This window comes from Quercus robur, chromosome 4, assembly GCF_932294415.1.
Source record: "Quercus robur chromosome 4, dhQueRobu3.1, whole genome shotgun sequence".
Classification (NCBI taxonomy): Eukaryota; Viridiplantae; Streptophyta; class Magnoliopsida; order Fagales; family Fagaceae; genus Quercus; species Quercus robur.
In genome coordinates this window covers 70,841,060-70,855,652 of record NC_065537.1, presented here as the reverse complement: position 1 = coordinate 70,855,652, position 14,593 = coordinate 70,841,060, and the positions used below count along the sequence as shown (strand labels likewise).

Sequence of the window (14,593 nt, the reverse complement as noted above, 5' to 3'; positions counted from 1 at the left end):
TGAATTGCTGAATAATGTGAAGACTCAAAACATGCTTTTACTTGATAAAGTTAAGAATTTGGAACTTGAATTATCTGTTGCTAGAGAATAAAACTAATAGGTTTGCAAACTCCAAACTTGATCACATGCTGAGTGTTCAAAAGTCTCCCTCTAACAAAACTGGCTTAGGTTTTGTAGAAAGCATTTATGTGCCTGAATCCAATTCCACAAATTTTGTTCCTTCTTCTAAGTCTCCTGTGAGTAAGGTTGTCAAACCTGTTGAAGTTTCACCTCCTAGGAAAATTAGGGTTGACCTTCAAGAATCTAAACCTAAGACTCCTAATCCTCATTTTTGTGGAAAGTTTGGGGACATTTGTCCAAACTGTTTCAAGTTGCAAGCTGCTAAGCGAGCAAATAAACCAAAAGTACTGGTGCCTCAAGCACAAGATCCTATGGTACTTATTGGTGAGTTGGTAAAGGTTTTAAACCTTTATTCCAATCCTGGAGTTGCTCAGAATTATAATTTGAAGAATAACTCCAATGCTCGTGTTGCATCTAAAAAGTTTTGGATGCAAAAGGCTCAATCTAATTAAGTCTTTCTGACATGGTCCTTATGCTTCATCGCTCTACTCTTTGTAACTATTCTTCTTTGTTGCTTTTGTTTTCTTTGCTTTTCTAGGATTTGCATTGCATAACATTCATGCATTTCATTCTAAGTTGTTTTTGTTATTTCTTTTCAAAAAAAAAAAAAAAGGAAAAAGGGAAGCAAAATATGTTTTGCATTATTTGTCTTGGATTTGAAATCAAGTTGGCCAATTTATTTTTACATAACATGTGTATGTACCTTGTTTAGCTTTGATGAGCTTATTTATTGCACTTTACTAGCTTGAGCTTTGTAGTGCATGTTGTGTGGGAAGATGTTCATAGTTTTTGATCATTTTGTCTTGATTTTGAAGTCACATGCCTTTGATTGTTGGACTTGAACTTATTGAGAAAGGCATAAATAATCATCTCACCATTGTTTACTAGTTAATCATGAACATCTTAGTGTATATCATATGATTCTGTGCTCGAGAAAATGTAGCACATGCACAAAAAGAACATAAGGTGTAGCCTTGGTTTAAATGCTAAAATTGGTGTGTACATTATTGGGCTTTAATAACTTCACAATCAAATAAAATTGGTGTGTACATTATCCTGACTATTTTAATAAGTTTCTAATCAAATAAAATTGGTGTGTACATTATGAGGCAAATCAAGAAACTTACATGATTGCAAGCTTTTATTCTAGGAAATGTGAGAGTTATATGATGTAACTCTTTAGGTAATAGTCTCTCTCAAATTACGTGATGAATTTTGTAGAAATTGTGATTGATTTTTATTTACATATCACCTCACATGTATCTCAAGTTTTTGCTAGTTGCACACACTACTCAAGTTACTCTTTGCTAAACCTTGTACATGTTATTGTGTGTGATTTTGGTTTGACCAACCAAATTTGAAAATTCCTTGAGTTTTATACAACACATGTTTGCCGTTTAAGAATTTAAGGAGAATTGATTGAAAAATCTTATTTTTGGGAAATCTGGGTTCAATATAAGTGTTTTTGAAGAGCATTTCATCTCATACTCATGCATTCTATTCATAAAATACTATACTTTGAGGAGTTTCTGCATAAAATTGCTTTGTTTTTCAAAAAATTGTGTTTTCCAGATTTTCGATCGATCGAACCTGTTGCTCGACCGATCAAAAATGCGATTAAAATTTTGGTTTGAACCTGACCATTTTGATCGAATCTAATTTTCAATCAATCGAAAATTGTATAGAGAGTTTTTTAAAACCTTGAGTTTTCACATGTTCTGTCACTTTCAAACTTTTTCAAAAACTTTTCTCTCTCTCTCTCTTCGATCGGTCAAGGCTTCCAATCAATTTTTTTGTCGTTTTCCTCTGATTCTTTTGCAAGGTTTTTGTCTTCATACACCGGTAAGACCCTTTTACCCTTATTTTTCCATTTATTTTCATTTTTCATGCATTTAGGGATATTTTCGGACCTATGAAAAATTTGGGGTTTTTGGTGTTTTTGATACTTTCTTTCTAAATTGATCATTGGGTTTTTGTTGTGGGATACTATAAACATGATCCTTGTGGTTTAATTTGATCAATTTGGTGTTTTGGGAAAAATTTAAATTTCTAGGGCTTGAAACTACCCGATTTGGAGATTTTGTTCAATTGAGCTTAATTTGATGAAATTGGCTTGTTAGATTGATTGCTTTGATCATTATTTTATGTTATCCATCTTGTGTAATGATCAATTTGGTCAATTTGTTGGATTTTTGAAAGTGGTTTTTCAAATTTGGGGTTTTTTTATTTAAACTCTATGCTCAAGCCAATTTTGTTATTTTAAAGTGTAATTGAACTTATTCTCACTGCATTAAAGCATGCATCATGTGTTGATATTGTTCATGCATCATATAGAATTGTTATTTCTATATTGTTTTGTACTAACTTGCAGTCTGCCCTTGGTTTTTCTATTTTTTTTCTCTTTATCTCTTTTGTGTTTGTTCCTTTGGTCCTTAGCATCATGGTTAGGAAAACTAAAGCCCATAAGACCTCCACCTTTACTCCTTCCCCCACTTTTGATAGTGAGAGGTTCTTGAGTGAGAAAAACCAGGACGCTTATGAGAAGCTGAACCTGCGTAGGAACATTTGGGTTGAGAGGAAAGTTTTGTTAGACGAGCTAGATGGTGAGATTAGGAGAAACTTTGACCCTAGGGGCTGGTTACCCTTGTTGGATATTGATCATCCTCCTCTGGCTACCTTGATCATAGAGTTCTACTCGAACCTCTCTGTCCACTCCTATGATTGCAACACTCTTGTGAGAAGTTGGACACAGGGTGATGAGTACACCATTACTACTTCGGTAGTGGCTGCTACTCTTGGGGTACCTCTGGTCTAGCATCCTATCCATCCGTACGATGAGTCTCCGCCCCTTGATGACATTATGTCATTTATCACTGGTACTACTATCTAGTAGGGTTCTGATCCTTGGATCACCTCTTACGAGTTGACCGAGACTCATTATCTTTTTTTTTTTTTGGATTTCTTGCCATTCCATCTGGCCCATTTCTCATTTGCACACCATCCCTATCAAGCGTTGTGCATTTTTATATGCCCTTGTCACGAACACTCCTATAAGTTTTCCTCATCTTTTTATTTGTTCTTTGATTAAGGTTCATAGGAGTAGTTCTACTGCTCATGCTCTTTTCTTTCCAGTTTTCATTCATCAGATTCTTTTGCATTTAGGATTAGACCAATTTCCTACGTCTGAGCTTGTTCATATCGTTGCTCCTATCGGTGCCACCTTTCTTAGGTAAAGGACTACTCAGATGAGAGCTAGCTTTAAACGTCCGAGGGTTGAGTCTTCTAGTGTCGCACCTCCTCCTCCCTCTTCTACAGGTGATACTATGGCTAAGGAGTCTGTTGATGCTGCTATTGCTGCTGTTGTTGCTCCACCTTCTACCTCGAATGATTCAAACATTCGACGTATATTGGAGACTGTCATGACCATTTAGGCGGCTTATGGTCAGCTTTTGGTGGACATGCTTGATGAGTTTCGTGCCTTGTGAGCAGATTTGGAGCATTTTAGATGGTCACCTCCGCCACCTCCTTTTGATGATGAGTGAGTACCCTTTGGCAATTCGTCACAAAAAAAGGGAGTACATATGTAAGGGAGATTTTGTTGTTAGGGGGAGATTTTCTTTGGAGCTGTGGAGCTTTTAAATTGTATCTAGGTGCTTCATTCTATATCTACATTTTTGGCTCATGATGTATTTTTGTTTTTTTTTATTGGGTTGTCCATGATAGGGGGAGATACATTGATGATATATGTTTCTTGTTTCACATTGTTTATTTTTTTTATTTATGAGGTTATTCATGATATATGTCTTTGTTTTTATGTTATGTGAAATCAAGAAGTTACTTTATTTTACTTGAATTTTCCACACATGCATTTATGCGTTTTGTTGAGTGTTTCAAGAATATACAAGTTGATTCAGTCATGTTGCTGTTTACACTTGCAACTGATAGATAGTAGTTAGGTTGAATTTGTTGTGTTGGGCAATATTTTTGTAATAGTTGTTTTTATGTAACTTTGAGCAATTTGTTTCGTTTGTATTTTGTCACGGATTGCCAAAGGGGGAGTTTGTTAGCTTCTAAGGAATTAGGAACTAATGTATTAGAACTTCATTTTGTAATGTTGGCAAACCATAATCAAAACGTTTTAGTCTTGTTTAGACTTGCTCAAAGTATGTGTTTTTATGTAAAGTTGGAATCGAGTTACTGCAGGATTTACTGTGTAAATTTGTCTGGCTCGATCGATCGAGAATTAGACTCAATCAATCGAAAGTCGTGCAGATTTTTTTTTTTCACAGAATTTCCAACTTAGCCCAAGCCCGTTTAATGTGTAGGGTTTTATGTTTTGCCTTAAGTATAAAAAGGAAAACCCTAGCCACATTTTGAGGTTGCTCTTTATGTTGTGTGTGTGAATCTTCTGTGAGATCTAGAGGTGTTTGCCTTCACATATACTTAGGGTTTCCAATCTCAAGATTGATGTCGAGAGCTTGGTGATTAATTAAGTTGCAGATTCAAGACCTTAAAGATACACAAGCAGGAGTGCTTGTACTTGTTGGGAATCCAAGAAAGAAGTAGTCTGTGGACTCAGAGTTGTCACGTGGTCGTGGTAGTAAGTTTCCTACTCGATGTAGCAATAGGATGTTAGTGGTCTAACTCGCTATTATGTAAACTTTAATTCTTTCATAGTGGATTCAGTTTACCTTAAGGATAGCTAGGTTAAATCCTCCCTAAGTTTTTTATCGGTTTGGTTTTCCTGGGTTATCATATTGTTGTATTCTTTATTTTCCGCACTTGTCAATGATATGATTTATATGTGTTAACCTAGATCTACATAATTTACCTAAGTTAATCACTTGGCTAAATAACTAGGTTAATCTGGTTATGTTTAAGGGGTACTCTAAAAACGTACAAAAAAAAAAAAAAAAAAAACAAACAAACAAACAAACAAAACAAGACAAAGAACAAAAAAACCATTTTTTTTTTTAGTTGGTAGTAAGCAAAAATGCATGAAATTAAAAAAAAAAATGATATTGAAATAAATAACACAAAGTTTTATTAATTAGATAGAAGATAGCAATATTGTTTGATTTGTTAGTTTTTTGTGGGAAGTAATAAAAGTCTTACATAACGCCAGATTAATTACTTTTCTTCATATTGTGTGTTTTTTCTTATAATGTTTTATCTTGTTGTTGCTTTTTTTTTTAAAATATAATTTTTATAATTGTTTTGATTGTATGGTAAAAATAAAGAAATAAACATGTACTGTTTATTAAAATCACAATCTAATACAATTTTTTAAATCCAAAATTTTCTAATAATTCCCATGGCACCAAGATTCCTTGGTCAATTCTCCCATTGGTGTTAGCATGCTTCTCTTCTTCGTGCTCACTGAACTTTCATTAACTTCATGAAAGTTAATACAAATATCTTTCATATTTGAGTACCCAGTCAACTTCTATAAGGAGCATCCCATGGGTTTAATAAAGTCATCAAAGACATGTTATTTTACATAAGCAAATTAAAATTCATAAAAACAATCTATGAAGCCAATTTGATCTCCAAGACCCTAAAATTGATGTTCCTTATGCATGAACTAAACACGCAGTATGCATAATGACCTTTATATAATACTTACACTGTGAATCTGTGATGCTGCACATCCTTCAATCATTGATCGGATTTCTAAATTTTGACGATTATTATTTTTGTTTAGAATGTGTTTTTTTTTTTTTTTTTAATTGATAAGAATGGATTGGTGATGAAAGTTTTTTTTTTTTTTTTTTTGGTATGTGGTAGTGTGATTTTGAAGGGTGGCGTTTATAAAATAAAAATAAAAAAACTGTCACATGCTTATCTAAATGATGTCACTTTATGTAGAGAGGATTTTCACTTAAATAGGTTGTAAAACCTTATTTATATAAGATATGTTATAATATATACCCAGGGGCAGCTTAATATATTTGGGGGCCTAAGGCGAAAATTGATTATCTTGTTTTATATGCAAAATTACTACTAATTAACAAAAATTACATAGAAATTTTTCTTTTTTTAGAAATTTTATAAACAGAAAAAATTTGACAAAATTTTTCATACTTGTTGATATGGTAGATTGATAATAGTAAGTAAAACAATTGTGTTAGTGATGGACTTAGATGAGAACTAGTAAAAATTTGCTAATTAAACTATTATTATTATTCTTAATTTTTTTAGAAGTACAACATTCACAATATTTTTTTTACAACAAATCCTAGATTTTAAGTTGCTTTTTTTTTCTTTTTCTTTTTTCTCTCTTTGAAAATATCACTATAATTATTTTTTTGCCATCAATAACAGGTTGTAACAACCTACTATTTAGCATAATTGTAAAAGTGTTGTAAAAAATATTGTAGATGTTGCATTTTTCTCTATTTTTTATTTGTTTTTCATTTGGTAAAAAATATATTATTTTATTTATTGATTATAAATAATCTTATTGGTTAAAATTTGGGGGCCTTTTTTTTCCTTGGGGCCTTAGGCGACTGCATTTCTTGCTCTACTGTTGAGCCGGCACTGTATATACCAAAAGGTATCTATTGAAAAATCATAACCCTTTAAATTTTATATACCAAAAGATGTCTATTGAAATATCATAATCCTTCATATTTGAATATACCAAAAGGTGATTCCCAAAAAAAAAAAAAAATATATATATATATATATACACACACCAAAAGGTGTCTATTGACAGGAAAAGTGTCCATTGAATAAAAGGTGCATATTGACTGAAAATGTGTCTATTGACTGAAAATGTACCTATTGGCCAAAAATGTGCCTAATGTTGTTTTTAAATGTATACGTGACATTAATTTATGTAGTCACATGGCGCAGCGAGAAGTGGTCAACAAAAAATCAAACATTTTGACTATTAGTTACTATATAAATATAGATTTTGCATGTATGCTATTTTGTGTGTTTGCATGTGTTTAGGATGACTCCAAACAACTGTGATAACTGAGCTACCTCCTAGAAGAATGCAAGTCGAAACTTTCATTATTGAAGGATGACTACAAATTAAAGTTGACCCATTCGGCTACTATGTGAACGTAGTAGGAAAGCCGAAAGCCGATTAGGCTAGCTATTTTACTCACCCTTTGCGCCAGCTAAATTAGAAGATAGGCAGAAAGCTAGAAGCACATTTTCTTTACAGTTCAACGAAAGACGTATTGACCATTCTTCAAAAAAAAAAAACATATTGACCATTTAGCAAAAAAAAGAATTAACAAAAATCTTGACAAATAAAAAAGCCAAGATATCAAGAGCTTGATTAAATGACAGAGGGAAAAAAACCCAACAATCAAAATCAACATAACAATCATCCACACCACAACACAAAAGTGGCGCTAACAAAATTTAAAAAGGAAAAAAAAAAGACATCAATCAAAAGGAACAATACTATTATTCTAATCCTTACATTGAATTATTATGAGAGGATACCTGAACTAAATCATCCAACTTCTGTCAGTAAGTATATACTGTGAGGGGAGGAAGAGAGGAAGGAGGTAAGACAAAGAGGCTCGTGTTAGCGAGCTGAAGGGTTGTCATTGAGAAATTGAAACCGTTGCAAAATTGAAACGCTGAAGGTTGAAACCGTAAACTCTATAAACCAAAAGGTAAGGAGTAAGAAAGTTGAAACCATGAAACACAAAAAGGTTTCCGTTAAAAAATTGAAGCCTTGAAACATAGGCTTGGGTTTGAGCTTTACGATGGAATTAAAACCATAAAAATTAGGTTTTACAGTGGAGATAGGGCTAGGAATTATTGTCTTTTTCTTAGTATTTAAAGTTGAGCAAATGATTTTTGAATTGTAGGAAAAATTCAGGAAAAGTGATAGTAATGACATGGCTACTATTGTGGTCAGCGTGAGCATAGAAACATTAAAAAATTCCACGCTTCAAATTTTAGATTTATATAGTTAGATATTGATTTGATATGACTTTTTTTTTTATGAAATAAGATTTTCATTTACTAAAGAACTTGCAGGGCCTGCAACACACATACTATCTCAATTTTTTTAAAGGGAAAAAAATATAATTTTTGTTAGTGAAATTTAATTGTCTGTCACAAGACTATTGTGAAAATACACCTACTAAACGCAAGATTAAAGAAGAGAGAAGAAAATAATGGACATAAGGATTTACGTGGTTCGACACTTGCCTGCATTTATAGGCGGCAACAAAGAAAGGTCTACAATAAAATAAAGAGATTACAATAGTAGCACACAAGCACTCTCACAAGACCCAAGCCCTAAATACACCATTGACTCTTTCACACAAATAATAAAGCACCCTATTGTATTTGCACTAGTCTTATTTATTTTTATATATATATATATATATATATATATATAACAGCACTAAACGAACAAGGACTTGAATTCCTATATTACTGTGCAAGAAACCAAAACCAAGTAGAACTTAGTTTTCTACTATCACTAGGATATTATATATATATAACAGTACTAAACGAACAAGGACTTGAATTCCTATATTACTGTGCAAGAAACCAAAACCAAGTAGAACTTAGTTTTCTACTATCACTAGGATAAAGCCAAACCGGCTTTAGCCATCCAAATAAAAGCCACATGCACAACAACCCACAAGGCACACAACAAGTGCTTCAAATTGAAAATTTTCTCGACACTCTAAATTCGGCAAAGCCGAGAAAAAAAGAGAAAAAAGAAAGATACGGAATGACGGAGTATCTGCCATGCGATGTGTTCCTGGAGATCCTGCATAGACTACCCGTGAAATCCCTAATCCGATTCAGGTGCATATCCAAATCATGGAACTCTCTAATCACAAGTCCTGCCTTCATCAATTCCAATCTCACTCGATCACACTCCAATTCCAACAAATTAATTGTTACGTATTCTGATGTCAACACGGGTTACAAATTAATTCACGAAGAAGACAATGACAATAATGACTCGTCATCTGAACAAATTCAACAACTTGAGTTCCCGAATAATTTTCGTCGCAATTTTCAAGTAGTCGGTTTCGTTAATGGATTGTTTTGCCTTTATGATCAAAGCCGTTACATCGTTTGGAATCCCTGCATTAGAAAATCTATTGCCCTTCCCAATCCTTCCGTTACGACCTCCTTTCTTTTTTATCTAGCGTTTGGGTTTGATATTGACCTTCGCAATCCTTCTGATACGACCTCCATTCTTTTTTATCTAGCGTTTGGGTTTGATTCTAGGATCAATGATTATAAGCTGTTGAGAATTGCATTTCAACCTATAAATATTAGCGCCACAAAACCTCTGGTTGAGGTTTACTCTGTTAACGAGGGATCTTGGAGAATAACGAGTGGTGGAGACTCGTATCCGCCTGGAGTTTATAGTAGTAATCGGTCCCTATCAACAGCCGTTTCTTTAAATGGAGCTGTTTATTTTGCCGCGTATCATAGTGATGCCCGAGGTTCAATAGTTTTGTCATTTGATTTGGGTGATGAGGTTTTCCGCGTGATATCCTTGCCAAATGGTAATTTTAAATTTGAGGCTGATATTGATATCTTGGTATTCAAGGGATTGATTTCTCTAATATGCCATGAGTATATGGGTGAGCGTTGTTCTTTTTCTGTGATGAAAGAGTATGGCGTTGTTGATTCTTGGACTAAACTGTTCACTATTGACCTCAAGACGCAATCCTGTAGAGTGTTAGCTTTCCGGAAGAATGGTCTTTTATTAGTGCAGTACGAACTATCATTTGGTTGGGAGCTCTGTTCATATGACCTTGAGAGCCAACGAGTGAAGAATTTGGGGTATTCTAGAAGGAGGAGCCCAGGTTATTCTTGTGCTGATAATTATGTGGAGAATCTTTTCTTACTTGACAAACCAAATGATGCAGTTTCCAAGTGAAAAGTGAGCAAGAAGAGAAAGTGGAAATAAAAAGGCTCGATTCAAGAATTCAACTCAAAATTTCAGCATTTACATTCCTAAATTCTATTTTATTCTTGGTACTAGATATTTTTGTGTTGCTATACTTAAATATTAAGTTTCAAACCTCAATACATGGCTTTTGGATTTTAATTTGTACTTGAATGGATATAAAGAGTGGTAATAATTTTTTAACTTTTTTTTACAGGTAACTTAGCAAAATTGTATCATTTTAGAGAAAACTGAAAAAAAAAAAAAAAAAAAAAAAAAAAAAAAAAAAAAAAAGGCCTCTTGTACACAGGTAGTATACAAGAGAGTCTTAGAGACTAACAAAAACAACATGGAAGTCCACAAAATCCTCGAAAAAGGAAAAAGACAGCCTACTCAAGGCAGCCATCCAATCATACAACAATCACAGAAAAAACAGTTTCAACTAGAATGATGTACTCTCTGTCCCGTCAAAAGTACTCCTATTTCTTGCCAAATGGTCCACATTAAACATTGGGTGATAGCCCCCCCGAATAACAGAGGACTGATGATAGCCAAAATCTCCATTGTGGTGGAAGAAGATGCTCTTAAGAGTGGTCAAAATTGTTAAATACGATTTTGTGGTTTCGGTTGTTGAGGGGATGAGTCATTTCCAAGAACGAAATGGTAAATATAAATGGAGACTGATGTTACTATCTTTTTCTGTATTCTGAAATTGTCACGCATCCAATTCATATTTGGTATGAAAATTTGTTTCACTTTCCATTTCATTAGGCTTGCAAAAAAATTTCTGCTATGATCAGCCGTTACCTTCTGATACCGTGTTGTGTACATGACATATTGTTTTGCATCAATGTAAAGTCAATAGCCTATAGGATTATGCCAAACATAAGCTACTGTAATCATGTAACTGTAGGTAGAGTCGTGTTTCGTTAGGGGTTTTTATGGATTAAATGTGTTATGTTGTATTAAGTGTGGGAGTTGCATTGATCTGAGGTTACCCTAGTGACAACCTTAGGGTTTATTTTAAAAATGTAAAAAATAATAATAATAATAATGAGCAAAAGCAACTTTTGGTCATTAAAGTCTGCCTCATTTTTCCTATTTAGCTAGAGTTTCTAAAATAGTAATGGAATCCTTAAATTATTTAGAATGAGATAATTTGGTCTACATGTTAATTTGGACACTGACATTTTCATGTGATTGGGCACGTTTATGATTACAAAAAGAGGGTTCTAAACGATTTAAAATTTATACATTGGTAGTCTAGGTGGATTACAAGTGCCATGTGACTACCATGATGGTTTGTAATTGTTTCGCGGTATTGACATGGAACGAAAAAAGAGGATAAGATTGTCCACCTTTCTGAAATTGAATTTGTTGTATAGTTTTCTATTCTAATGTTGGGAAAATACAAGGATATAAAAAGGAAGAAAATGGAGTAATGGGGAAAACTTTAATGACCAAATTTATTTTACAAATTTTTAACTATTTTAAAACACTAAGGTCAAAACTGAAAACTAGGAGAATCTTTAAGGACCATAAGTGGTGTTTGCCCAAAAATTAAGTATAGTTTTGCTTTGCTGAATTATTTGAAGTAGACTGTAGTCTATTGATTCACTTTGGTTGTTTGTTGATGTGGAAACATTATTGACATTAATGGGGCAAGGAGGATAAATTGGACCTTGTATTACTTCCCCAATATTTTTTTGGCTTTTCAATGGAAAATTGATTATGATTTGGCAGAGAAGACTTTGGAATAGAATTATGTATATAGAACAGGATTGTAATTGGGACCCCTTTTTAATCTTTAAAAGTTTTATTTTATTGATCAAACAAATATAGGGCAGTATTATTTTATTATTAAATGGTCCTGTTTGCTGTAGGGAAAAAATTAGATCTATGTTTATGGTATATTATATAGAAACTAGTATGCAACTAGTGCTTATGCTTGAGAATGGTCAATCGTAATTGTGCTATTATTATTAGCTTGGGTTATTAAATATATAGAACATTAGTTCAATCAGAACATTTGAAGGTATTTTAATGGTTTTCCTTCGCAATTTTAATGATATTGGTTACATCAAGTTTCTCATCACATTGCTCGGTTACATTTATGAATAATCACAATTAAATATATAAAACTTTTGGCCTTATATATATATATATATATGTGGGCAAATTATAATTTTCCCACCTATTGTTGGGCCAAATAACAAAAGGCTGGGAAAGCTTGTATTTATTTACAGTCTAATATGGGTTTAGTTATACCACATCAACTACATTAACCAAATTTGGAAAAAAAGAAAATAAGAAGACGAAGAAGAAGAATAATGATCAAACAATATCTTGAAATTTATAATCTACAGGTAGAACTTTTTGGAGGTTGAAACTGTTAGAGTATGCTGAAGCAGAAATTTATAATCGACAGTTTATTAAATAGAGCTTTCCATAAAACGGGATTACACGCCTAAATTCTTTTGGTTAAATTTAGCTTTCCAAAAACTGTCAGAGCCAAATATTCTTTTGGTTACAGAAAGTGTTGGGCCATAATTCTTTTCTAATGTCAACAATACTCTACATGAACTATTCAGCCTCTCTCATTAAACAATATCTACATAAACTGTTCAGCCTCTCTCACTTATCATTTCTGCTTCCAATTCCAATGTCAAGGATACTCTACATATCATCCACTTTAGAGCCAAATATTCTTTTGGTTACCTAAACTATTCGGCCAACAATGGAATCTCCTTCCAAAGCAATAGGCGTGTAATTGCTTTATTTATATCCATCTGATGGCCAAGAGTACAATCAAAGCTAATAGAAGGAATTTTAAATTGATTCCTGTTAGGGTCATATTTTATGTAATTTGCTAATCCTTGACAAAATGCACTTTACTTGTAATTTGGTAGATCTAAGTTGAGTTCAATACATCAAGAAATATATTGTTTAAACATATATATCAAGTGTTAGTATTAAAGTCATGAAAATTGATCCAAAAAACAGGTGAAGAAAAGCTGTTTTATTAAGTCTCGACATATAGCTCGACAAATGCTGCTATTGAGATTAAATGGGAAGCTCGATAGATGCTTGACACATGCTCATTCTATCAAGAATTACGATTTTCAGGTTTTCAAATCAGAAATTCTGCCCAAGCTTGTTTATTTGTTTAGGGTTTTTTTTCTCACAACCCTAGACATATATAAGACTTATTTTAAGAGCCGTTAAACATGAAAACAAGGACCAAGAGTTTATTTTTCTCTGTGAAAAGCTATTGCGTTTGTACACCACAGGATTTTGTAACCAAGTGCTTCATAATCTTCACGGTTGATGAAGTGAACAACTTTACAACCAATAACAACCATTCAAGTTGCTGGAGTTAGTCATGTATTAGGATCCGTGCAAAAAAGTTAGTCACATATTAGAGATTTGTACAACAAAGGAAAGAATGCTACTACAAGATCAAGTCCAATTGGGTATTTTTGCAAAGGTTCAATTGTAAGTTGATATTTTGGGATAGACCAGGATAGTGGTAAGATTGTTTATACTTGTAACCGCTTGATTGTTGATTAATAGATTCTTGGGAGTGGTGACCTTAAATTCACTCTGTGGGGCTTTTGCCTTGTGAGAGGTTTTCTCCATTTGTCAACAAATCATCGTGTCAAATTTATTTTCAGTTGCATTTAATTTATTTGGTGATTTGTTGGTACCTCCACGATTTGCATGTAATTTGAATTTATTAATTAACTTAGGTACTTGAATTACTTAACTGGGATCCAGATATCTTAACCCAACAATTCCAATGATGAAGGATGGATTCACTTAAATGAAAAGACCAAGAGAAAAGGAAAAGTAGCATGTTTTAAGCATAGTAATGAATTTCAGTATCCACACCATACATTGCAGTAATCAGTAATGACAAAACAAAAGTTATAATCTTACACTACATGATTTTCACACTCTTTTTTTGGCGTATCCCTACTTAGAACTTCCCCACATGTTAACCAAACAAAATTGTTGAGGTATCTATCCACACCACAACACTACATGAAGAAATTATAGTCACACTAGGTAATACTTAAAAATGAACAAACCCATATTGTCTTTATATGGCCTTAGGTTAGGAAGGTTGCCTTGAAGTTAGTGTGAGGTTCATCACCAAATCTAGCAATAGGACAGTGATTTTATTGAAACCATTTTGCATATATGCTATTTTATGTGTTTGCATATGTTTAGGATGACTACAAACAGCAGTGATAACTGTGCTACCTCCTGGAAGAATACCAGTTGAAACTTTCTTTATCGAAGGATGAATACAAACACACAAAATTATATAGGCAGAAAGGTGACCCATTTGGCTGCTTCATGTGAACGTAGTAGGAAAGCCAAAAGCTCATTAGACCAGCTATTTTACTCATCATTTGCGCCAGCTAAATTAGAAGGTAGGCAGAAAGCTAGAAGCACATTTTCTTTACAGTTCAAAAAAGATGCATTGACCATTCTTCAAAAAATATATATATTGACCATTCAACCCAAAAAAATTAACAAAATTCTTGACCAATAAAAGAGCCAAGATAT

The 14,593-nt window shown here is 33.1% G+C and overlaps 1 protein-coding gene across 2 annotated transcripts in view; it reads left to right on the top strand.

Annotated features, from left to right (window-relative positions):
- LOC126723549 (F-box/kelch-repeat protein At3g23880-like) overlaps positions 1-9,614 on the top strand; it is a 100,625-nt gene extending 91,011 nt beyond the window's left edge. For both annotated transcript variants that reach the window (XR_007654377.1, XR_007654376.1), the window contains exon 3: positions 9,570-9,614. The gene's annotated coding sequence lies outside the window, so the exon portion shown is untranslated. The remainder of the gene's footprint in view (positions 1-9,569) is intronic.
- Positions 9,615-14,593: the final 4,979 nt, after the last annotated feature.